Genomic DNA, 27,981 nt, shown 5'->3' on the forward strand with positions numbered 1-27,981 from the left:
TGTCCTTAACACATGAGCAAGTCCATGCATTTTGTGATTGATCAGTAGAAAATCAGTAGTTGTTTGTAACTTACAACTGTTCTCTAAACTCCTTCAAAGAATACAAATTCTATGCCTGGGACACTCACTGCCTGGTGGCAACTGACACGTGGGGTCTTTCCAGTTGGGAGGAATGGAAACATCCCCAAATTTAACCAGCGATCACAGCTTTCTTTTAATTACAGAATCTTAAAATATCAGTGTGCATTTGTGATCGCCTCATGTAAGCGCTTATAGATATATTTATTTTCTTAATACGAAGGATCAAAATATTCAGGGTCAGATGTGAGGGTCGTATCAGACTTGATTATCATTATCCCGACTCCACTGATAATTTCTTTTCATATTTGTATTTCCCTTTTCCTTTTTGTCATCTTTAAAATCAGACTCAGGATGAATGCTTCCCACATTTCTACCAATTCCTTTCAAGCAGGATATTTTTTCTTCTGTTTGGATGATTGAGACAGAAAAGACCTTCATGCAGTGTTCTCCGGGCCACCCTTTTCTGGTTTTCTAAGGGAATTCTAATGTTCACAGTATTTTCAGAATAGATAGACAGTGAAAAAGTCTCATTTCCCTGCCTTTGTTGACAGGAAGGCTGCCTGTTCCCAACTCGACTTTACCATGTGTAGGTATTAGGTTGGTGCACAGGATTTGCAGTTTAAAGGTTAAAAATAATTGCAAAAACCGCAGTTACTTTGGCACCAACCTAATACAACAGGCACATCATTGCTCCCACACAGACTAACTCATTTGGATGGTGTGAAGTTATTTGGAATTGCTTATATTGAATCACATAGCTCTACTATTGAAAAATATAAAGTCAATTATTATTATATCTTTACATTCTCAAGGAGCTAGAAGAGAATTTCCTATTTGATTTTCATATCCCTTGATACACACCTGGAATAATCTGGCAGTTTCTAATGAATGTAATGAGAGAAAGGGCTTTCAAGGTAGCTCCAAACCCAGCTTTAATATGGCAAATGGTACCTAATACTTCTAATGAAAGAGTTTTCTGATATGATTGTGCCCAAATTTTCAGTTCTTCCAAAATCTATGAAACATTATGGATTCTTAGTATTTAAAACTCTGAATGGAAAACATTTTGATTTTCATGAATGGTTAGAAGTTGATTATAAACCCCAAGTAAAAGGACACGATGTTTGGGAATTTGAAAGTAGCATGCTACAGTTTATTAAGACATGGCTGCCAGTTCTGCTTCTCACATTATACACAAACAACACACACACACACACACACACACACACACACACACACATTAAACATTAAAAGCTGATCGAGGAAGAAACGTACGTTGTAACTCAATGCAGATGGGGATTATGCCAATACACAAAGCTCTAAGGAAAGTACAAATATACAGTTAAAAGGACTTTATCCAGAAGCATTGACACTGCTCTACTGTCACTACTAGAGTAGCCTCAGCTTATGGGAAGAGTGAGAAGAGTGGCTGATATATGGCTAAAGAGCAAGACCAGAAAACCGGGAGTGGAAATGTGCTTAGGAAAGCTATGGATTCACCATTCCTTCTATCAGAGGAGGTGAAGACAAACTCAAGGCCTCTCTGCTTTCTTTCCATGAGGATGGAGGAATGGGAGAAGCGAGGGAAAACCCAAGCTGGAGCAGCAGGGGGACAGAAAAGATATCCCTTTGGCCATCTGGTCACCTGCCTGGGAGTAGCAATTCTCACATATTAACTGGAATCCACGTTGCTAGATAGGGCATGCGTATGCTGGGGTCAACCAGAGCCAAGACTGTCAGCAAAATTCTGAAGTTCTGCTCAACAAAAGTGACGTATACATCGGCTAAGTTAAAAAGAAAAATTAAAATTCTGTTGATAGTTTTTTTCTTAAGCCTATGTATTTGATTCCAAGCAAGATATTCATTATGGCAATCTCCTTTTTGAAAGAATCGTGTTTTGGGTAGATTAAACGGGTTTTTTTTCAGTTTGAGTAAAGGATGTTTTTTAAAATTATGACGTTCAATCCAATGATGGATATAATGTTCTAATTCTTCACATTTATTTATTTATTTTTATTATTTTTTTATGAGTTTCAGGTATACAAACCAATGTAATAGACATTTGCACCCCTCACAAAGTGATAACCCCCCCAATCTACTACCCCTCTGACATCTTATACAGCGGTTACAATGCCATTGACTATCTTGCTTATGCTGTACTCCACTTCCCATGACTATATATATATATATATGTTTAATTATAGTTAACATTCAATATTATTCAACTTCAGCTTCAGGTGTACAGTGCAGTGGTCAGACATCTACACCATCTGTGAAGTGATCCCGCTAATAAGTCCCATGCCCATCTGACCCCCTACATAATCTTTGCAACATTATTGATTGTATTCCTTAAACTGTATTTCGCATCCTCATGACTATGTTGTGGCTACTAATTTAGCTTTCTAATCGCTTTACCTTCTCCCCCATTCCCCTCTTGTCTAGCAACCATCTGTTTTTTCTTCCCCCTATATCTCTGAGTCTATTTCTGTTTTGTTTGTTTGTTTATTCTGTTATTTAGATTCTACATATAAGTGAGATCATATGGTATTTGTCTTTCTCCTTCTGGCTTATTTCATTAGCATAATATTCTCTAGGTCCATCCATGTCATTGCAAATAGTCATTCTTCTGTATGGCCAAGTAATACTCCATTGTATAAATGTATCACAGTTTATCCAATCGTCTATTGATGGGCACATATATTTATTTTGAACAATATTCTATTTGGGTTGATTAACAATGATATGGAATAAAACTAAAGAATTTTTAAAATCAAAGGCTTGCAAACACCATGAAAAATTGATTTGTGTTTAAGCATATTGTAATATCATTGTCTAATTTATTTCCAGTTATTTTTTATTACCCATTCTGAAATCAGAATCTTAAAGAGAGGTATCTGCATGCACACATTCATTGTAGCTTTATTTACAGTAGCCAAATGTGAAAACAACCTATATATTCATCTATGAATAAATGGATAAAGAAAATGTGATATATCACACAATGGAGTATTATTCAGCCTTTAAAAAGAAAAAAATGCTGTCATTTTCTACAACATACATGGATCTTAAGTATGTTATACTAAGTGAAATAAGAGAGTCAGAGAGTGACTACTATTTCATGATCTCACTTATGGGAGGTATCTACAATAGTCCAAGGCATTAAAGCAGAATATAAAGCCATGATTGCCTGGGGTTAACGGGTTGGAGGGGATTGCTGTTCAGTTGGTACAGTTTCAGTCATGCAAGTGGAAAAGGTGGTAGGGTTCTGCTGTGTAACATTAGGCTTCTTATACTCAACAATACTGAGAGTGCCGATATCTCTCTTGAAAATTATGATTTCAGTTATTTCGCATAAATACCTAAAAGTGGGATCGTTGGGATCAGATGGTAATTCTTCTTTTAATTCTGAAGAAGCTCCATATTGGTTTTCATAGCAACTGTACTGTGTTACATTCCAACCAACAGTGCACAGTGGTTTCAATTTCTTGACATCCTCACCAACACTTGTGATAGTCTGTTTGTTTTGATCATGGCGAGCCTAACAAATGGAAGGTGATATCTTATAGTTTTGATTTACATTTGCTTGATGATCAATGATGCTGAGCATATTTTCAGAACCTGTTGGCCAGTTGTATGACTTCTTTTGGGAAATGTCTATTCAATTTTGTAGCCATTTTTAATTGTTTTTGTTTGTTTGTGTTTTGTTTTTTTGTTTATTGTTTGTTTGTTTTTTGCTATTGAGTTGTATCAGTTTGTTCTCTATTTTGCATATGAACTCCTTACTGGGTATATGGTTTGCAAATATTTTTTTACCATTCTGTAAGTTGTCTTTTCACTCTGTTAATTGTCTCTTTTGCTGTGCAAAAGCTTTCAGTTGATTTAACCTCACTTGTCTATTTTTTGCTTTTATAATCTGTGCTTTTGGTGTCCTATCCAAGAAATAACTGCCAAAACCCCTGTCATGAAGTTTTCACCTAGTTGTCTTCTAGGAGTTTTACTATTTTAGGTCTTATATTTGTATCCTTAAATCTTTTTGAATTTATTTTTGTGTATAGTGCAAGATAAGGATTCAGTTTCTTTCTTTTGCACATGAATATACATTTTTTCAATACCATTTATTGAAGAGATTATTTTTTCCCCATAGTGTACTCTTGACACCCTTGTCAAAGGTCTATTCACTGTACATGTGTAGATTTGTTTCTGGACACTCTATAGTATTCCATTAGTCTATGTCTGTCTCTATGTCAGTATCATATTGTTCTGATTACTTTAGCTTTGTGATATATTTTAAAATTTAGAAATTGTGATGCCTCTCACTTTGTTTTTCTTTCCCAAGATTATTTGGCTATTGAAGGTCCTTTCTGTTTCAGTGTGAATTTTGCGACTTTTTCTATTTCTGCAAAAAGTGCCATTAGAATTAATGAGATTTTTGTAGGACTTTCATTGAATCTGTAGATGGCTTTGGACGACAGTATGGACATTTTAACAGTGCTAATTATTTCAATCCATCAACATGGAATATCTTTCCATTTATTTGTGCCTTCTGTAGTCTTTAAAATGTTTTGTAATGGTCAGGGTACAAATCTTTCACTTTCTTGGTTAAATTTGTTCCTAAGTATTTGATTTGTTTTAATGCTGTTATAAATGAGATTTTTCTTAATTTCCTTTTCAGATTGTTTATTGTTAGTTTTAGCAATGCTACAGATTTTTGTTGCTTTGTACCCTTCAACTTTACTGAATTAATCTATTAGTTTTAATAGTTTGTGTGTGTGGAGTCTTAGAATTTTCTACATATTACCGTGTTATCAGTGGACAAAGATCATTTGACTTCTTGCTTTCTGATTTGAATATGTTTATTTATTTTTCTTGTCTAATTTTTCTGGCTAGGACTTCTAGTACTATGCTGAATAGAAGTGGAGAGAGTTGGCATCCCTCCTTTGTTCCTTGTCTTAGAAGAAACATTTTTCAGTTTTCTACCACAGAATATATGGTATTATCTGTTGGCTTTTCATATATGGCCTTTACTATGTTGATATAATTTTCTTGTATTTTTAGTTGTTGAGTGTTTTTAACATGAAAGGGTGGTGTTAAATGTTTTCAAATATTTTTATCCATCTGTTGAGATGACCATGTGATCTTTAATCCTTCATTTTATTAATGGTGTATCATGTTAATTGGTGTTAAACCATCCTTGTATCCCAGGAATAAATCCCACTTGCATAAATCCTACATGGTGTATATGATCCTTTTAATATGCTGTTGAATTTGCTTTGCTAATATTTTGTTGAGGAGTTTTGCATTTATTTTATGGATATTGGTCTGTAGTTTCCTTTTCTTCTGGCATCCTTTTTTGGCTTTGGTATCAAAGTAATGCTGGTCTCGTGGAATGAGTTTGAAAGTATTCCTTCCACTTAATTTTTGGAAAGAGTATAAGAAGGAATGCCATTAATTTTTCCTTAAATCTTACAGTGGAATTCATCTATGGAGCTGTCTGGTCCTGATCTTTTCTTTTTTGGGGAGGATTTCAATTACTGATTCAATCTCTTAATAGTTATAGGTCTGATCAAATTTTGTCCTTCTTCATGATATGGTCTTGTAAAGTTGTACACTGTAGGAATTGATTTCTTCTATGTTATGCAATTTAGAGACATATAATTATTCATAATAGTCTCTTATGGTCCTTTTTATTTATGTTACATTAGTTGTAATGTCTCCTCTTTCATTTCTGATTTTGTTTATTGTATTCTTCTCTCTTTTAAATTAGCTAAAGGTTTTTCATTTTGTTTACCTTTTCAAAAAACAATTCTTAGTTTTGTTGAATTTTATTTGTTGTTTCCTGTTATTGGCTTTGTTTATTTTTTCTATAATCTTTATTATTTCCTTCTTTGTACTAACTCTGCACTTACTTTATCCTTCTATTTCTCGTTCTTTTTTTTTTTTCCCAGGGGTTATTTGGGTTGTTCATTTGAGGTCTTTCTTCTTTATTAATGTGGGCATTTATCACTATAAACTTTCCTCCTAGTACTGCTTTTGCTGCTTCCCAGAAATTTTGCTTTGTTGTTTTTAATTTTTATCTGTCTCAAGATATTTTACAATTATTATTCTGATTTTTTTGTTCCATTGGTTATTCAAAAGTATGTTGTTCTATTTTCACATATTTGGGAATTTTTCAGTTTCTTTTTCTACTATTGGTTTCTCATTTCATTCCATTGTACTTGGAAATATATTTGGTATGATTTCAATATTCCTAAATTTGTTAACACTTGTTTTGTGATCTAACATGATCTATGCTGGAGAATGTTCTGTATGTGCTTGAGAAAAATGCGTATTCTGCTACTATTGGGTATAATGTTATGTTTTTGTCTGTTAGGATCATTTGGCCTATAATATTGTTCAAATCTTCTGTTTCCTTATTAACCTTCTGTCTGTTCTACCAATTATTAGAAATAGGGTATTGAAATCTCCTACTATCATTGTGTTGTATTTTTCTTTTCACGTCTATCAATGTTTTCTTTACATATTTGTGGGTTCTGATGTTGGGTGCACATATGTTTATAATTGTTTTATCTTGGTGGGGAATTGAACATTTTATCATTATATAATGTCCTTTTTTATCTTGTGACAGTTTTTCACTTAAATCCTATTTTGTCTGATATATGTATAGCTATCTCTTCTCTTTACTGATTATCATTTGCATGAAATTTCTTTTCACTTTCTGCCCATATATGTCCTTAAATCTAAAGTAACTTCCTTGTAGGCAACATATAGTGCAAATCTTGTTTCATTTTTAAATTCATTCAGCCACTCTGTCTTTTGATTAAGGAATTTAATCCATTTACATTTTACGTAATTATTGATAACCAGTCACTTATTATGACACATTTGTTAGTGTTTTTTTTTTTTTTGTCTTTCTTAAAGCTTGTGTCTCTCTTTTCCTCTCCCTGTCTTCCTTTGTGTTTCATTGATTTTCCTGTAGTGACATGATTTAATAATGTTTATTTTCTTTTCTGTGTCTAGTATATGTCTTTTTATTTGTGGTTACCATGGAGCTTACATAAAATATATATAGTTATAAAAATCGATTTTAAGCTGACAACAACTAAAGTTCAATTTAAAATACTCTCTGTAGCCTTTCTAATAAGGCAGATCTAGCGGTGATAAATACTTCCCCTATTGTTTATCTAGAAAGTCTTTATTTCTCCTTCATTTTTGAGAACAATTGCTAGGTATAGTATTCTTGTTTGTCAGTTTTTCTTTTCCTACAGCACTTTGAACATATCATTCCATTCCCTTCTGGCCTTCAAAGTTTCTATTCAGAATTCCACTGAGTCTTATGGGAGTTCCCTTGTATGTGATGAATTGCTTTTCTCTAGTTGCTTTTAAAATTCTCTGCTTTTGACTTTTGAAAAGTTGCGTATATGTATGTCAGTGAGGACTTCTTTGATTTTATTCTATTAATAAGTATTAGGCTTCTTGAATCTGGATGTCTTTTACCTTCCCCAGACTTGGGAAGTCTTTGCCTTTATTTATTTAGATAAGCTTTTTTTTCTCCTTTATCTCTCTTCTCTTTCTGTGACTCCCATAATGCACATACTGATTTTTTTTCGAGATATCCCGTAAGTCTCTTAAGCTATCTTCTTTTTCATTTTTTTTTTTTTCTTTTTGCATCTCTGAATGGATAATTTCAAATGATTGTCTTCAGAATTGCTGAGTCTTTCTTTTGCTTGGAAAATGTGCTATGGAACCCTTTAGTGATTTCTTTTTGTTTAGTTATTACATTCTTCCAAAATTTCTGTTTGGTTCTTTTTATATTTACTATTTCATTTTTGAAAATTTTCTTGATTCATGCATTGATTTCTTAAGCTTTTTGAGCATTTTTTGACTGTTAATTTGAGTTCTTTGTCAGGTAACTTATATGCCTCTGTTTCTTTTGAGCCAGTTTCTGGAGATTTATTTTGTTCCTTTGATTGAGTCATTTTTTTTCTTGTGTTTGTATTCGTTGTAACTTTGTGTTTGTATTCACACATTTGAGAAAATGGTCACCTTTTCCAGCCTTTATGAACTTTTCCAGGCTTTATGGAGATAAAGATCTTCGTCTATCAGCTTGGCTAGAGATTCTTGGCGCCTCTCATATCTTCTTGGTAGATGTGTCTTCTCCATAGATTTCTAATTAGAGGGGTATGCCATTTTCTTTTTTCCAGGATCTTGTAATTTCTTGTTCTTTTAGGACTGCTGTACCACAGGTTCTCTGAAGTCACAGCATGACAGTAAGCTTATTTTTGTTCTCAGCACTACTTAGTCCATTCAAGTTGCTACAACAAAATATTAAGACTGAGTGGCTTAAACAAAAAACTCATTTCTTACAGTTCTGAAGTCTGGGACATCCAAGATCAAGGCCCTGGAAGATTTAGCATCTGCGAGGACCCTCTTCCTAGTTTTTTGATGGCCGTCTTCTTGCTGTGTCCTTACATGAAGGAAGGGTTGAGAGATCTTCTGAAGTGTCTTTTATATGGGGACGTATGCCATATATGAGGGTTCCATCCTCATTACCTAATCACTTCCCAAAGGCCACACCTCCAGGTACCTTATGTTGTAGATTAGGTTTCAACTTAAGAACTTGGGGGTAACACAAGCATTCAGTCTATAGCATCAGCTCTCAAACATCTGGAGCGTGCTGCATCATGTCTATGTTCTGAGACACATGAGATGGAGGGAAGATCTTAGAGCCAATCTCTGAAATGCTGACACTTTTGACATATGCTCCATTCTTCTCTTTCTCCCTGAGGGAGAGGGCACCAAGCTGTATCAGCCCGTCTGCTGTACCACACATCCACTACTAAAACAGGAGGCCTCTGGGCTCTTTTGTTTTCAGCAGCCCCCAGGCATCAAAGGTGTACTGGATCCCATGAGCACTGTGAAAAGGCAAGATAGAAACCAATCCTTCAGGCAGTCCCCCTGAACAGACAGAATGTTGGATACGTAATCCAATTTTTTTCTTTCTCTTCCCAGGGAGAAACTGGGAACTGGAAGTTTCCTCTCAATTATGTGTGCTGTGCCAGTGAGAGGGATTGTAGTGAGAGGGTGCCCCAAGTTTTCCTACCAGCTCTAATGTGACTGGTTTTATGCTCACCTTGGGTGAAGGAGCCTCTTAACTGGTGTCTAGATTTATTACAAAGAAAGTACTGTTGTTGAATTGGTGTTTCCATTGGAGGAAGAAGCACCATCTTACTCTCCTAATTATTTTAATATGAGCAAACCATCATCTCCTTTGGGTAATTTAAAATTGAAATTGATGAAAATGCATATTCTTAAGAAAAAACACACAGAAATTTGATAGGATTGTGTATGCTTTAATGTGCTTTCTGTTTAATTTTAATAAAGAGATTTCAGTATTTTGCTATGTCAAGCCTAGAAATTTATGTCAACTTATTTCAGCATATGTTTATTGTAATGTGTGTCTGTGTGTGTGTGAGTGCACCTAACTCCAATTTGAAATATCATATCTAGACATAGAAAATTAACCATGTAGCTATATAATTTATAGTATTAAAAATTTATTATATCTACTATTAATTTGTATTTCATGATTTAATTTTTATGTTAATTAAAAGAAATGTTCTACCTAATGGGCATATGAAATGTAAGAGTGTTAATTGTGAACCTTATACTTTGAATTTTCCTAGAGAAATTTATTTTAAAATTTGAAACTCTCTCATACAACTTTAAGTAGTGTTTTAGCTGTAATACTGTCCAAACAAGGGAAGATTAAAGGACACTACTAAATTTAAAAAAAAAAAAAAATACTTAGGGAAAAAATACCTGCTTTTTCAATTATATGAACTATTAGCTATAAAACCATTGAGACCTTAAAGCTATGAAAAATTGGGAGGGGGGATGTATGAAAAAATATTGAAAGCAAACAGTTATTTCTAAATTAAATATAAATTTAAAATACTATAGAGAAAACTAGCTCAAGATGATGAGTGAAAAATCAAGATGAAATTCTTGCCTCTCTTGTTCTGTCACATTATCTTAAGATTTATGTGGTCTGAGTTATCATTCCTTAGAAACACAATAGGAGGGGATTATTTCCTCATGATTCCTGGCAAAGAAAGACTGTAAAGATTGATCCAATAATATCTAATGACAGAAGCATAGCTTCATAAATTTCCTTCTATTAGTATATTTTTTTGCTGAAGATGCAGTAGAATGTTAGAACAGACTATGCCAAAAATATGTGATATAAGATATCAATGAGCTTAGGTGGATTTAAGGTCCCTGGAACTCATCTATACTTATTCAGTAGTATCTTTGTTGAATCAAGTAAAACTTTAACATCTACTGCTGTAGAATGTAGTGTGTAATCAAATCAGAAGTGTAGGACAGCACACGTTAGCATGACTATTCTTTACCAAATCAATAGCAGTAGAATTTTAGTTATGAAGGAAAGAGAAGTAAAAGATAAACCAATACTACATTCCAATATATAAATTGAGTTAATGATCTAAAGTTATTTTATATACTAAATGAAAAACAAACACCCTACCTCAGGTATAAAAACATAATATGTCATTATTTGCCTCAATAATCTAGACAATTTAGGTGAAGGTGGATAATATTGATCATAACATCGTAGATTACTACTTTAACTTTCTATGTTTTGTGTTGGAAATGTTTTATGCATCACTTACATTACTAGGGGAGACGCTGGGATCACAGCCATCAGTGCTAAGTCTAAAGAATACAGTGAACCCGTTGAGGTAGTAATCCACAGAGAAATATTAAACATTTAGATAATAATGTCTCCTATGACTTACAGTCAAATTTGCAGAAATTACGGTGTAGCTAAAGTTGATTTTTATCTGCCTATCTCATTTTCTCTACCAACATGTATAAGTGTTAAATAATGGGCAGAACTAAGTTTGAATTAATTCTGCACAATTTCTGGGGAAATGTGTAATAAATCCATTAGATATAAGCAAATGTAGATTTACTTTCTGGTGTATTGCAATAGTCTAAAGACCTAGACCATTTAAAAGATGATTATATATATTTATGAGAAAGATAAATATGATTCCTGGCACCTTTTCATCTTGTTCTAGGATGAACTATGGAAAATACAGAGATATTTTAACCATGATTTAGTGGTTAAAAATGTCTTCCCTATTTCACAATGTCAGACATGTTTAATTTCTCTATAGCAGAAGCTATACATGTGTGTAAATATGAGATAAACCTCAAATGAGAGAGTTATAGATTCCGTTCATCTTGTTAGTGGTTCCTTGCTATCAGGATACAAATTATATAAGGATATTAATTATAATACTAATTAAACAAATATTATTCTATGTTCCACACCAGATATTCTTGGCCTCAACAGTCTCAGGATTTGGCTCCCCTACTGGGTTTAAAAACACTGAATGTGTTCCAACCAACTTCATCTTCTGCATTACACCATGTACTACTTTCTCTCCTCCCCAGGTTGTCCCTTTTTATGCTGAAGTTTGAGACACTATGAGACACTCAGGATGCTAAGCATCCACAACCCCAAAATGCAGACTAATTAACACTTGAGGGACCATTTCACTAATGAGAAAGAGGAACTGGTAGATAAAAATGTTACCTACTCTTCGGAGCAGAAAGCCTTGAGAAGTAGTATTTTCATTTTTGGAAGGAAAGTACCATGAGATCCAGCTGTGAGTCATGTTTGACATGAAGAGGTAGTCAAGCCAGCACCTACCCAACTTCCCTCCTTCCCTGCTTAGTCAAGTTTTCCTCACTTTGCATTTCTGGGATTGATTTCTCCAATAAAGGAATGGCATGTATGACTTTTATCTACTCAGCTCTAGGAAAACACACACACTCTTTCACTGATTTATCTGACCACATTGGTTCTCTTTCATAGATAAATATCCCACGTACATTTTTTTCCCTCCCCATTCTCTGTTTCTCTTACCCCATATCTCCCCTCAGCTTGCACCAAAATTGCTCTGACAATGTCACCAGTGGCCTCCATGTTGTTAAATAAAGCAGAAAACCCTATTTTCTTACCTTTACCCTATTTGAGAAAGTTCATCGTGTTCCTTTCCTAGAAACATGTTACTCCACTGGATTCAAGGAAGTCAGTTTTTGGATTTTCTTCTTGTTTCTTTCTCAGTCCCCTTGTGTGATTCCTTTTTCTCTACTGAAATGTTCCAGGATGTGAGTCTTTTGCCTTAATCTCTGAGTATCTACACTCAGTTGGTGGTAGCATCTTGCCTCGTGGCTTTAAATACTAGAGAACTGAAAAATCTCAAATTTATAGCTAGAGCACGATCATCTCTTGACTTCTTAAGTTGTAACTAATTGCCTAGTTACATCACCCTCTGGGCATCTAATCATCTCAGAATTACAATGATCAATACTGAACTTCCAATTTTCCCCGTTAAACCTGTCTCTCCCTTATTCTTCTCCAACTAAGTGATTAGAAATGTTACCTTTTTAGTTACTCTGACCAAACCTGGAGTCATCTTTGGCTCTTCCCTTCTCCACACCACATCCAGCTTGTCAATTAATTCTTTTGATTGTACATTTGAAATATATGCACGTTGACCTTGCCCTCTCTACTATTACTATACCAACCCATGCCATCGATTTTCCTCTCCTGGAATACTGAACTAGCTACTAGTTACACCAGTTATGGCCTTTGTCTCTCCCATTTCCCTACTAGAGTTTATTCTCAACAGTTTTTTTTCTTATGTTTTTCTCCTTAAACATTTCATAGTCTGTAACTCCTGAACAGAAAATTCTCCAAAAGCTTCCGTCTCACTCAGAGTAGAAGTCTAAGTGTTCTTAATTCTCTACGAGACCTAAATTGATGTGGTCCCTCATTTCCTGCCATACTCCCCATTGCTCACTCTGCTCCAGCCACATGTTCATGGAAACATTTAGACTATCTTTTGTATTTCCTGCTTCCACTGCCTATAATCCTCTTTCTGAGGTATCCAATAACCTTTCCTTCTTCTTTTTCTTTTTATTTTTATTAAACTTATTGGGGTGATATTGGGTAATAAAATTACTCAGGTTTCAGGTATAAAATTATATAACACATTATCTGTATATTGCATCATGTGTTCACCTCCCAGAATCAAATATCCTTCCATCACCATCTGTTTGACCTTTTTTATACTTTATTACTACACCGACACCTTTTTCCCTCTGGGAATCACCGTGCTGTTTTCTGTGTTTATGAGTTTTTATTTGTTTGTCTTGTTTGTTTGTTTGTTACTTTTATATCCCACATGTGAGTGAAATCATAGCATTCTTTACTTGTTCCGTCTGATTTATTTCACTTATCATGATATTCTCAGGATCCATCCATGTTGTCCCCAATTGTAGTATTTCATCTTTTTATGGCTGAGTAGTATTCCATTGCATATATGTACCACATCTTCTTTATCCAATCATCTATTGAAGGGCACTCTGGTTGTTTCCATGTCTTGGCCACTGTGAATAATTCTGTAATGAATATAGGAGCACATAGATCTTGATGAATAAATGTTTTCAAGTTTTTGGGGTACATACCCAGAAGAGGGATTGCTGGGTCATATGGTACTGAAATGCTTTTCAAAGTAAAAGGTTGTTCATTAGTTTATGGTGAGCTTGTTGTTTCCAAGTTTTAATACTTCAGTTTTCCAGAAAAACTATATACCTGTTTTTCATAGGTATGTTGCTTTTGCAATTAACAAATATACAGAGAACCCTATCTAAATACAACAAAGTAAACTAGATTTCTTAAAATCATCTTCTATAGGCGTAGAATGAATAAAAGCAGAATATTGATATCATTTTGCTATTTCTTTAGGTAATTAGCAAACAACCATACAATGTAAGTTTCTGGAAGGCATCTGATCTGTGCCTTAAAGCAACAGCCATCACTCAAAATTAAATATTGTGTTTTGTGCAGTGACCCTTGATTGACTCACTTGGGAACCAAGATGAAATCATGTCATATTTATAAACACAGATGCGCACATAGACCCCAGTCCATAGGGGTCCCTCAGTGCACATCACTGAGCGATGGAAGAATGAATGCATTGACCACTCAATATGAATCCATGGTAGATTGCCGACTACCCTTCATTGTTTCCCTTCCAAAGGCCTATAACTGTGCCTGACTCACTTAAATGTCTGCCTTAGTTGTGAGAAATCACTCAATTCCCATCTCTTACTTGTCTTTTATTTGTAAAATTGACTGTGGGTGATTGTACCGGTGGCAGCAACCGTACGGTGCTCAAGATGCTTTAAGAAAAGCAATTTATTTCTTAGTCACATATGAGAAATAGGAAAGAAGAAAGTGAACCTTAGCTTGTTTTTTTATCAAGGTTTACTTACCTTTTTATATTTATTCAATGTCAGACTTAATAAACATTGAAAAACTAGTTTAAAGTATTCCCAGATGCCCTTTGCCCAAATGTTAACATTTTATCAATTTGCTTTATCTCTCTGTCTCTGTCTCTCTCTACACTCCACCCTGACACTTTTTTCCTCAACCATGTGAGAGTAAGTTGTATACATGATGAGGTTTTAGCCCTAAATACTTTAATATATATTTATAAAATCCATGATATCCTCTTACAGAACCACATTATAATTACTAAAATCAGGATATTTGCATGACAAAAGCTATTGGCTAAGCTAGGTACTTGATTCAAATATCGCCATTTCTCTCACTACAGATTTTTTTGTTTGTTTCTTTTTTAAATCTGGTCTGTGCTTCAAATCCAGAGTCACTTGAATTTAGTTATCATGTCTTTTTAATAGGCTTTAATTAGGAATAGTTTCTCAGTTTTCCTATTAATTTGAATTATTTTATGTTTTATGATCTTTGACATTTTCAAAGAGTACAATCCATTTCTTTTCTAGAATGTTCCTCAATTTGGCTTCGTCTCACAGTTTCTCATTATTAGATTTAGGTCACACATTTTGGGCAGAAAAAACACAAAACTGACTTTGGGTCCTTTTCTGTGCACCATTCAAGAGGCCCATGCCAGTCTTCAGTAGTTACTGAGCAAACCACATTTGCACTTTGCAAAACATGAATTTCTCCCTGTATTCCAAAAGCATATTTGTTCATGCTCACTTAAGGAAACATATTTCTAGAGTCCTGACTATGTGTGTGTCCCAGGCATTATATGTGTAATAAAGTGTTATAAAAGTTCCATCATAGGTGGTCAGATATTAGTATAATTGAGGAAAACTCCACTTATTTAGTGGAACGTTACCAGGACCCTGAGTTATGGAAGTGTGAAGAGTAAGATGAGGAAGGACATTTCAGACTAGGAAACCTGCAAGGATGGAATTCATCACCTTCCTTTTCATCGGTCGATCTAAACAAATAGACTAGGTTCAGTGTGTTGCATCATGTACTTAAATGTGGTTGCCTATCCTTAGCTACTGTGCATTGCTCTGTCTGTTGTGGTTTATTTATTTGTTACTTCATAAGTAGAAGCTCATCAACTCTGAATTATCTGCCAACTGAGCTTATATGATCTTTCTTATTTCTTATGCAAGATACCCCTCTTTACTCATAGGGCAGCCCTTATGTAAATCAAAACACGTAACAGGAGCAAGTAACTGCTTTAACATTTCATTGATTTAAGTGTTCATGGACTTGAGAGGATAGATATGGGTAAGAAGCATATTGTGTGTTCAAAATTCGGTAATATTGTTCACAGAGAATATCTCTGGTATAATTATCTCTGATTATTCCTGAAGCTTGAAATAAAAGAGCAACACAATCCTGCAATTAGAGTACAATTGTACCTGAAATCTTAGAAGTTCAAAATCAGAGCACACTGCAACTTGCTACGTATAACTACCAAAATAGGTATGTGCCATATGCCTTTGGTTAATCTATAGCATATTACTCTTATTTTTTAATAGATATGTGAGCTGCAGCTGATAGGCATAGCTCAGTAACTAAGGTTAAACTTAAAAAAAAAGAAAAAGAAAAAGAAAGTTATTCTCTTCTAAAGCATAAGTTACAAAATCACAAAGGTGAAAGGTTTTGAGGTATTTAATTTCCCTTTCTGCCTTAAAAAAATAATAGGAAATAGAGCAAACACTAGATACATTTTATAATCACAGAGTCCAAGTGAATGCATTACATACCAAGGAATGTGAAATGTCAGATGCAATTAAATGAGTGCCTGTAAAATAAACCATTTCACCACGTGAGCATATTTAAATCACAACACAGTCCGATCAGTGCACTAAACATTCAAATCAGCATATGTAGCTACTTAACTCTTTCATTATTAAAATAGAGACATGGACTTTCATGTGTGATGATGTAAACAGACCATGTCTTTTTCTAAGTGTTTATTTCTGCTTTGGACGCTTAATACATTTCTTTAAAGTGGTATTTTATAACAAAGAATAGTATGATTTCTTCCTATAGTCTCAACACTGTGCATTATTTTAGATTCCTCATTTGGTAGGGTTGTTGAATCCAATCTATACTAGCTAGCACACATTCAAAAACAATATATGCTTAAATACTTCAAAAAAATGAAAAATTAACTCTTTAGCTCAAGACTGGGGATATTGCATGGAGGCCTTCAATTCTGTTATTATGAATACAGAAGGTGCCAAAAAAATGTATACACATCTTAAGAAACGAAAAAAAACTGTATTAAAATTGTAGTACTCAATATATACCAATAATAAAAATTGAATACAAGTCATGTGTATATATTTTTTTGTCAGCCCCGGTATATACACATATATGTATATAGAGTCAACTTTTGTCATAAATAACAATAATATTAGTTATAACATAAATAACAGGCCAGCTCTATAGCAGACAATGCAACCAGCCTTTACACACAGCTCTAATCCTTCCCCAAATACTGCAAGGTCAACTTCTGTGTCCCATTTTTCAGATGAAGACTCTATCTTGGACCCACTATATTACTTGCCTAATATTGTTTAATAAAGAATATGGTTCAGTAGGGGTTTCCAGTTAGATATGTTAAATATCACAGCCACTGTAAGTTATTCTAATATTAAACATAGTGAGAATCAGACTTTTACATGGTTCTGCAGTTTCCTCACACGCCTATTTTATTCACATACCTACAGTTTATCGTGTTTGTCTCATAAGATCATTTTAGTGTAGGTTGGATTTGTCATTTATATTTTAAAATAAAACATTTATTCTGATGCTAAAATAAAGATATACCCATTGAGGCAAATATTTTAACAAATTAAAAAGAAACAAATTTTCACAATCCTATAACCTAGACATAAAAACTGATAAGAATATATTTTCATATTTCCTGCCAGTCTGCCAGAAAAGTATTTATTTATATGTAACATAGAATCTCATCTATGCATTAATTTATTAATTCAAATATTTATTGAGTGCATACAATATACCACTCCTAAGGATAAAGAGTTGAATCTAATAGAAAAATGCTCGGTTTCTTCCTTCATACACACGCAAAAATGTGTATTTAGCTATTTGAGACAATATCAAACATAAAACTTTGTTCATTATTTACTTTGCCTGATATCAATAAGCAGTTTTCAAGTGTAATTATTATCAGATATGATTTTAATAAATGTTGTAAGGCAGCTAAGTGGATAGATAGAGCATGGTATTTATTTTTATCTGGATTCAAATTTTAACTTGGCTACGTTGTGTGTTCCTTTGAGCTAGTGACCTAACTTCTTTAATAGCTGTGTCTTCAACTTTCAAATGAAAATCAAAATTAGTCCGTGTCAACAGGAGTTGGTGAGAGTTCATTTTTATACTTCATGCGATATACTATTTTTAGGTTCTACTTTTATTGTTATATTTACATTTTACGATATCATAGTCCACTGATATGGTCTATGTAATGCTTGAGAACCCACCTGCCCATATTAGCATCAAGTAGAGTTGTTTTGTACTGACAGCCTTCACACACTTCCAGTGAAATACCGAAGAACTGGGCTTATTTGGTGCAAAGACCTAGGATCTGTTCTGAAGCGCCATAGAAAAGAGAAGCTGGTAGATATGCGGTATTGCTACTGAGAACTGGCGTTCTCAATGCTGTCCTTTCCTGCTACGACAAGGCCTGTCTGGCACAAGCTGAAAGGGGGCTCCGAGCCGAGGTCCCGTCCTTCAGTCACATCCGCACATACACAGCGGTTCTTCCCAAGGCTACATCCTCACACTCAGAGAGAAGTTCAAACCTCAGCTACACAAGCCCAAATCAGTGTTTCCCCAATACCAGCCAAGCCTTGAATGTTGACTTGTCACCAAACCGGCCTCTTTTCCATCCTGGGTAAGTTCTCATTGAAAGGAAACTCAGTGTTGTTTCCTATCCATGTAACACAGTGTAGCTCATCAGAGATGTTTGAAAAACATGGGCCTGCACAAGGGCAAGGTCAGGGTCTCTGGTTCTCCTCCTCTTAGGACGTTCTTGGTCCTCTTAGGACGTTCAGCTAGTGTGAAGAAGAGAACCCAGAAATCATCTGCTTCCCAGTTTGCGCTACAATGTTCCTCTCTCCAGCCTTCCTCTGTTATTTTCTTCCCTCTCCTCACACTGGAGGCATGTAGCACAAAATGCTTCATAAAGGTGCCTTGTAACAGACAGGAGTCAAGATTGTTTGTAAGCAGCTTTTGCTTTTGATCTGGTTTTCCCTCAGTCAAAAGAAAACAAAGGTCTGGCTTCTTGATTGGGGGAAAAGAACAGTAGACAGTCCTGAGATTAAAAAGTAAACTTATATTGTAATGGATTATCCTTCTAGCTTGACTTTAATGGACCTTCATCTACTGACGTAACATATATCTAATAAGAAGAAAATTTTCATATCTTTTGTATACATTAATTTATTAAGAAGTAGTTGATTCATGGAAAATTGCTTGTAGAATCTCTGATATGCGACTTTACAAGAGTGTCTGGAGGTCTTTTAAAAGAATCTCCTTAATTCTTCTCTTTATAGTTAACCATCTAAAAAAGGTTTAGCGGTTGAATTTAATACTTAGCAATTATGCTACCCAAGTAATGTGTAGGCGAGTGGTTTCAGCAGCTACGTCCCTGCCAATTCCATGCTGCAATTTTCAACCCTACTATTCTTGATATTACATAAAATGTAGAAGGAAGCCTTTATGTAAACAGACTTTTTCAGAGCTACAAATGAAAACTTTTGATTTACTGAAATCTTACTTGTCCAGACTATTGTCTGAAATCAATGACTTCTATAAATCTGCTTTATATTAAAATGGCTTGGAGATTAATGGGAATTGTACACTAGATTTTCATAATAATTCCCATGTATTGCAATGTACAGTGTGATTGGCAATGCTTAATTTTATATATGCATCATTTCATTTAATTCTTAATACAATTTTGTGAAATAAAGATTAACATTAGATCTTTCTGCATTTGAAAATTTTGAAGGTTAGGTAGCTTAAGTAATTGACCCCAGGCTACTCAACTAACAAACGACTGAAAAATATGAGCCTGTTTCTTCCCAAATTGTGATGGCTCTTGTGCAAAGAAAAAATCACGATACGTACAAATGTGAGCAAGAAACCAAATACAGAGTAAAGTCCTTTGTTGACAACTATGCTTTCTGCTACTGATACTCCTCTCATTAACATCCTTAGTATTAAAATACAGTCACCATAGAAAAGTTCCCAAACAAAATCACCTTTAAGCAACTTAACTGTAAAAAGCATCATGTTAGTTGAGTCATTTCCCATTTATTAAAATCTACAATGTGACTGGTAATTTGGTTTAGGTTGCGTATACCTCAGTCATGTTCTTCATGAAAATATTAGAGATACTTCAAATATATTTAAAATCTGATATGAATTTAAAATATTTTATACATTTGATCTATCACCATGAAATATACAGATATGTTTATATATTAATTAGGATATTATCTTTCCATTAATCTCTATTCATTTTACATGTAAATTGTTCTTTTTTGTAAAAAAAAATGTGTATACCAATTTTAATTCCATCTCGTATATCACAGGCATTTACAAATTCTTTCCAACAAAGATGGTATTTTAAAAAATATTTAAAACATCAAACATTTCAGGATGGATAATAAAATGAGTGTTATCTTCTTTATTTTGTTGATATCACCTGGGAGCAAGTGCAAAACATTTGAAACAGTTTAAGAATATGTAGATTGTTAAATAAATTATGATAAGCTGCACAATAAAATATGAAGCCATTAAAACTTTACCCACATTGCTAAGTGAAATAGTATATTATAAAGCAATATGTAATAAAACTTTATATTGTTAAATTAGTATAATTAATTGCACATATAAATATACAATTTGATTTTTTACATCTGTAATATTTTAAAATTATATAATAAATGTGTTTTATTTCATAAGCATGAGAAAGGCTTCATAAATGTGAGGAAAAAAAGAGAAAAAACATGGACACTAGAATCAGAAAGATCTAGATACAAATCTTGACTTTACCACTGAGCAACTTGTTATGATTTCAGGCAATAACCTAACATATCTGCTTCCTATCTGTAAAATGGGAGAACACAATCTATTTTAAAAATTATAATAAAAGTCATGGAGTACCAAATGAAGTTCACTAAATGGCAGTTGTTCAAATTTTTATAAATTGCAGCAGGAGTCTGGCCCTGACACTCATCCATTGCCCAGTACATTACTGATCTGTCAGAGGAAAGGTGTTCAGATGTCTTCCCAGTGGTCTGTGTTCCCTCAGGGGTGTTCTTGGCATTCCCCAAAAGTGTGAATCAAATTTCAGTAAAAATGTAATTTCTTAAAAATCTAGAACCCATGTGCCTGAGGCTCAATGAAATGAGAGTGAAGTTTAGGGGCCTTGCTCAATGCATATTTTCCTTGTAGTAAGTGTTGCTCAGTTACAAAATCTGAGTGGTGATATATTGCATTGTGGTTATTTTAGCATTGATTGCAAGTATTTTTGTTTTATGTATTTAATAAATCTTTCTTTTATTGAAATTAAATACTTATCTTTAAACCTAAGGGAGAGTAATTGATTACATATAGAAAACTAAAAGACTGATATAGATGTGGCGAGAGGGAATAGGTTTAAGAAAAAATAAATGAAAAGATCACTGCAACCAACACAAATGATTCCCATTGACCTAATTGATGAAAAGATACAAAGGAGAGCAACTGGGTCAAAATACTCACATAAGGTCATTTAATGACAGAAGACAAACGTAAGACAAAAGGGCAATTCTAATTATCGACTTTTGGGATGTATGTATTATAACTTAAAGTTCAGAATAGATTTCATTCAATGACATTTTGTAAAATAGTTCTATAGCACAGGCCAAGATCTAGTGTTATTTTGAAAGAACATAAAATGCAGGAAAATGATGTTTCTTAAAAGTTTTATTACGATATGAAGAAGTTAGTCTTATTAGTTATAATTAGATAAAATTTAAATGTGGAAGTGAGGTGTCTTCTTCAAAGTTAGTTAATTTGTATTTGAGGGGAAAACAGAATACATTTCATGAGCAAGCTCGTTAAACCCAGACTGTTGGCATTTGCATCATTATATTGGATAACTATGCTTGTATTTTTCTGTGCACTATCAGATGAGATTTATACAATGTTTTTAATAGGTATTTGCTCATTTCAACATATGAATTTAAAGATTCTTATGTTAAACCTTTTGATTTTTCTGGGTTTTGATATGTATGTTGTTGTTGTTACATTGGTGCGAACAAATATAATGATATGAAGATATACCAGTTTGTAAAAATGTTTGCCATGTACACACACTACTACAAAAGGAGAAAAATTATGTACTTAAGCTATTTCCATACATGATTCATTCCTTCATTTCTCAATATTCTTAAATAAGCAATTAGCAAGTGTTTACTGTGTGTTAATATACGGCATAGTTATATGGATAAGTTAGCTAATGGGACAAATGTGAACTCTGGACAAAATAGGAATGCAACATCAAAAAAGTAAAAAAGCCTCACGTTTACTAAAATGCTGTTTTTGAAATGTTTCTACATAGTCCCTGTATGTTACATAAACTAAAAGTAATCAAAGAGAATTAGGAATCTTATGAAAGAAGTTGAATAATGCTATTTATAGTAACTTTATGAAGTTTCTTACAAATTTTTCAACTTTTTAAATTTGAAATTATATGGATAGCAAGTATGAAACTAGAACTTTATATCAAATATTTAAATGGAACTAGATATATAGGTTTCAGTTTTGATATTGATACACTGACAGACAAATGCCATTAGCTAAAGCTCTCTCTCTCTCAAGAACATGATAAACCACCTGAGATCTTGCTGTCATTTTCTTAAATATGTTCAACTCTGGCAATGTTTGGTGACTAAAAATGTTACATGCTTATAATATAGCAATACTATAATTTGAATTAAGCTCTTAAAATACAATTAACTATTTGGAAATAGGAGTATTCAACAGTAATAACCTCTGGGTTTTCTGGAAAAAAATTACACTGCATAACTGATTAACTCATAACATTACAGGATACTTTTAAAACAGTATTTTTCTACCAAAAACTCAGCTATAAAGCGGCTGAGAAAATAATTGCTCACCTCTTTTTAACTAACACTTACCAAGAAATACGGGGATTTTATTTGTATTAATTTTTAATCCCTTTACTTACTCCTTTTTAGCTCTAATTGATGATTACTTTAATGATGATTAAGCAGAAAGTGTAAGATAAGCTGTTAAAAAAAAAAAAAGGAAGTTAACATTTGAAACTACCCAGTTGGATGAGTCACAATGATTTGTAAATGAGCACACCACTTTAAAAAAAACAACAGAATCAAATAGACACTGAGCCTGAAAAAAAATCACAATCATCTTTCTATAACCTCTGATTTCAATTTAGTATTCACAAAAAATTCTCATCATTCTCACTGTTGATTGACTTAACAAATAAATGTTATAATGTCACTTAAGGCAACTGAGAAACAAGTACAGGATTTTTCCCACCAAAGCGTGGATACATGTCCTGGGCAATATTCCATGTGTGAAAAACAAAAGCATCCCTCTGCTGAAAAATCAAGTTTGAACACAACTGTGACACTTTTCAGATTCAGAGCAACCATGGTTGTCTGTAATTATTAGGGGAAAAGCTACATCTTTTTTTTTTTTCTGAGTGCTGCTTCATGCACTATTAAAAGCAGGTAAATAACACATCACATTCTATTTAAACATCTTTTAGATTTAGATATTTTCTATGGTTCAAATCTATGTGAGATATGTCCTAAGTGTAATACTGCTCTAGAAACCTCTTAATGGCATATGGAGGAAAAGATGCACATTGAAAAACAATTCTAAAGGGGATGCAGTATGAAGAACAAATACTCTTACTGTCTTTATTCTAATTAGTAAAGAAAGGCTGCTGTCAGCTCGATCTACTGTTTCCAGACGTGACAGTGCTGAGGCCATAACTCATAAAGCATTGGGATCCAGGAAATTTGTTAGACTTCAAAAATGAAAAGAACTGCATCACTTTTATTTCTTAAATAAAATAAAGTCTGATTTAGAATACAGATGTTTCTGTCTTTGATGTTTGAATGTTCTGGGTAAGCATATTAATGAGACTCAGCTGTATTCGTTTAGCTCAGGTAGATTGGAGTTTTATGATCTTGGGAAGTTGAAAGAATAATTGTTTTTTTTTTGTTTGTTTTGTTTTTTTTAATGAATGTTTTTTGTGGTTCATCCCCAAACAAAACAAAACAAACTTCAGAGCAGAGGTTTTCCTTTCTCAGCTGGCATACCCTTTTGAACACGAGTAATGAGAATTTGACAATATTTATTGTCATTCTGCTTAAGGTAGACTTTCTTGTTCAAGAGAAGTTTGGTGGCAACATTTAAGTGGCTCAGAAAATTTTAAACAAGTAGAATAGTAGGCATATTTTCCGTGGTTGGCTGTTTTCCATGCAACGGAGTGTGTTTTTTTAAAAACACATTCTTGGCCTTTATCGAAAAACCACAGATAGCTATAATTTGGGTAGCTTTTACAGATAATTTATGACTTTTGCACTCAACTTAATGGCCCATAAAAAACTCAAACCAGCAGTGTTAGGACATTACTTTAGCAGTCAAAAGGATTCTGGAGACTGAGAGAGTTTTTAGAAAGGTATTTTCATGTCAAATGGAAATTTTGAATTGGACTTAGAGCGTTTGTTGCTTGATACAAACATTATCTGTTTCAGAGTTACGCCCTGGCTACTCTGATTCTTGCCAGTAGCTAGAAATCTTACAAAAGGAAATTATTAGTGTGTTTTAGGTTACCTCCTCTTTTTAATATGCTAATATTAGATAAAGCAAATCATCAAGTTAGAAAACTAATGAAAATCTCTTTGTGGCAATTACTGCACGTAAAGTGAATGTATGTATTTCAGCTATGGCAACACATGCCTACGATTTTTTTTCCCTCCATGGGTTTTAAACAGTTAACATCACCTGCTGCTGTTGTGTTGAAACCCCACAGGAAATGAATGCCAAAGGTACAAGATGAAAGAGAAAGTAATTTTCTGGGAGGGGAGTAAGAGTGATTTTGCACTGTGAGGTGAAAGGGTGAGAAACCAAAAGACATGTGAGGAATGACTTATGAAACTGGAAATGAGGGTAAAAGTAAGAGGCAAGGGGAGCATATATAGGAAAGGGAAATAGAAGACAATTCCTAGAGCCAAGAGAAAGAGAAAGGGAGTAGAGATTTAATATATATCCAGAAGGTGCTATTCAGAAAGTAAGTCCTGTCATATACATAGAGATATCAGAAACCTAATCAAATATTGTATATAAACTCAATATATGCCTGATGGGTAAAAATATTAACAGACAAATACTCATAGGTCTTTCCGTTCTCACTCCCCACTGTTACGGATAATTCTATTCATTTCCCCCCCTTTTTTCTGTTCTTTCTTTTGAAGAATAAAGGAAATGTGCAGTGAGGAAGAGTAGGAGACACAAGGAAGTCAGGAATTATTATCAGAAAGGAGAGAAAACTGTAGATAGATACACAGATAATAGATAAATAGATGATGGATAAACTGCAAAATTGATTGCAGGCTTAGTTAAGGAATGGAAGCAGAAATATTTGGAGGGGCCTGGGTATTATGTAGGGAAAGAGGGGATGAAATGGAGAAACTGTTGCTATGTATTGTCAACTGAGTGACATCAGAAGATATTTGAATATGTTTCAATAAGTTGCTTTTTTTTGAAACTTCTTGGTCATTGATTGGTTGTTTATTTAATCATAGCACTGTTTTTGGACTCAGAATCTATCTGTGTTATATGTGAAAAAGATACCAACAAAATATTAGAGTGTTCTCTCTTAAAATCGTTAACAAATTTATTTATCACTGGTTAACACACATTCATCACTGGTTGTCAGTATGAACTGCATAAGTGAGACGCTTTCTCTTCTTCTGGATAGCATCCAAAAAGCAAAAAAGAGTAATGGGAAATCTTTGATAACTACAGCTTATATTAATTTGGGAGAACAATATTTTTTCTAAGGACAATTCAGGTTAGTCAAAATTAGTAGAGATGAGAAAACAGTGGCACAAGATGACGTAAAGAAATGAAGGTGGACAGTGGCAATATGATTCAATCGTGGTAGCTCTAAGCGCATGACAGCAATATCATACTTCCTAAGAGAAAAGACTGTCCCTCGAAGTATAAAAATTATGCATGCAGACTGATAACGGACGCAGGTCCTGGAGTGAAATGACAGATGGTAGTAGGTTTTCTGAGGCCAGTTTAGTTCGTAGAAACAGAAGATTGAAGGCTACAGATGGGGTGATAAGGAGAGCCATATCTGTAGTGAGCAGGAAGTTTCTACGTCATCATGAAAAGAAGAAAGGCCTTCAGGAAGAACTTAGAAATGCAATACTGAAAAACAAAGCACAGTGAAAGATGAATAACATATATAGAACATACCATTTGTATTAGTGTTCTATTGCTGCATAACAAATTTCCGCAAACTTAGCAAGTAGTAGAACACAAATTTATTATTAGACGGTTTCCGTTGATCAGGAGTGTGGACATAGATTAGCTAATTCTCACAGGTCTGAAATTAGATGTCAGACAAGGATGCATTGTTGTTTGAGGATCAGAGTGCTTTTCCAAGGTGATTCAGTGGTTGGTAGAATGTGTTCCCTTGCAGCTATAGTCCTCAGTTCGCCACTACTTTGCTGTGGTAGGCCAAGAACTGTTCTCAGCTCCTGGAGGCTGGACTCAGAGCTTGTGCACGCACCCTCTCACACCATCACAGCTGACTTCCTCAAAGCCAGCAGGAGAATATCTATCTCCAACCAGAGCCTAGTCCACCTGTTAAAGACTTACCTGATTAGGATATCCCAGGTTATTTTTTCTATTTGATTAACTCAAATAAACTAATCAGGAACCTTAGTTCTATCTGCAATATCTCTCCCCCCTTGCCAGCTATCATTGGTAATATATGATAGAGGTTTCTTCTGAACTTGAGAAGTTTTACAAGGGTGTGGGCCATCGGGGGCCTTTTTAGAATTCTATATTCCACACTATTTATACAAAGATACTATAATAAAAAGAAAAAAAAGCAGTAAAATCCAAGAACATGAGATTTTTACCAGAGAATGTTCTTATCCTAAAGCAGATGAAAATTATGACCAATTTGCAATACGTTTTTAAAAATCTTAATACAGCAATTTATATGATTAAAATCTGTAAATGGATAAGGGATGAAGTGCGAGCTACAAAACCACAGATACAAAAGTAAGAAAACAAAAACCTTTTATAGACAGGAAGATCAAAGAGAAAGGGCCCATGAGAAAATGCTCTTGTTAAAGCATAAACATGAAAGCAAAAGGGTGAAAAATGTAAAAAGAAAACAGATAAAGCAGACAAGAAAGATATTGGGCTATTATTCCCAATTTATGTCATGGAGTCCCACCCTCAGAAAAAATAAATATCTAACTGAAGGAAAAGAATAAATGTTGGAAAATATAATATTTCTAAAAAGAAAAAATATATATGAAAATGGACATAATATGTCAGAGCAAATTCACTCCGAATGGTTCATACCATGTTATATCCTAATAAAGTGTTTAGAGTTTGAAGATAAAAACAAACTTCCCTGAATAGCCCATTTAAAACAAACAAACAACCAGATCACTTCTTTAGGAAAAAATATCTGGATTATCTCAGATTTCTCCATAGAAAATTTCAGGGTTAGAAGACAATGGAGGATCTACAAGAGCCTTCAACATGAAAGGATGACCCAAGGAGTTTTCAGCAAAATTATCAGGCATACAGGTTAAAATAAGCTTTTAACATGAAAGAAGGTAAGACCTTTCCATTAGCCCTTCGTGAAAAAACCAATTGCAGAATAATACGTTTTGACCACTAATAAGGGAACACATGAGCCAACTACTAACAACAACAACAAAAACTAGCCACGGGGATTGTATATTTTGCAGTAGAAACAGGAGGAAAGGAAAGGAAAGGGAAGAAAAACAGGGAGAGAAGGAGAGAGGGAAGGAAGGAGAAAAGGAATAAGAAAAAAAGGAAGGAAAGAAGAAAAAAGAAAAAAAGAAATGTAATGATTAGGATAAGAGAACAGAACAAAAACAATTTCTGATTATGTTTTGTTTTAAAGTTAATTCTTTGAAAAATAACTATGTGAGAATTTTAGAAAAACAGAAAAAAACCAAATACAAACATTTTAATTGAAGGCATAATATTAAAAATTATAAGGAACATTTTGTTCTTCTCTTCCAAACTACATTTTAAAATCCAAATAACATGGATAATTTCCTAGGAAAATTTGATTGGTAAAAACTGTAAAATCAGAAATTTCTATGTAAAAATTAAAGATAGTTATTATGGAGCAATTTTACTGG

At 33.8% G+C, this 27,981-nt stretch overlaps 1 long non-coding RNA gene across 1 annotated transcript in view; it reads left to right on the forward strand.

Annotated features, from left to right (window-relative positions):
* LOC148757627 (uncharacterized) overlaps positions 1-27,981 on the forward strand; it is a 329,614-nt gene that overhangs the window by 238,913 nt on the left and 62,720 nt on the right. The window lies entirely within an intron of this gene.

This window comes from Rhinolophus sinicus, chromosome 7 (genome assembly GCF_057876585.1).
Source record: "Rhinolophus sinicus isolate RSI-liver-muscle chromosome 7, RSI-T2T, whole genome shotgun sequence".
Classification (NCBI taxonomy): Eukaryota; Metazoa; Chordata; class Mammalia; order Chiroptera; family Rhinolophidae; genus Rhinolophus; species Rhinolophus sinicus.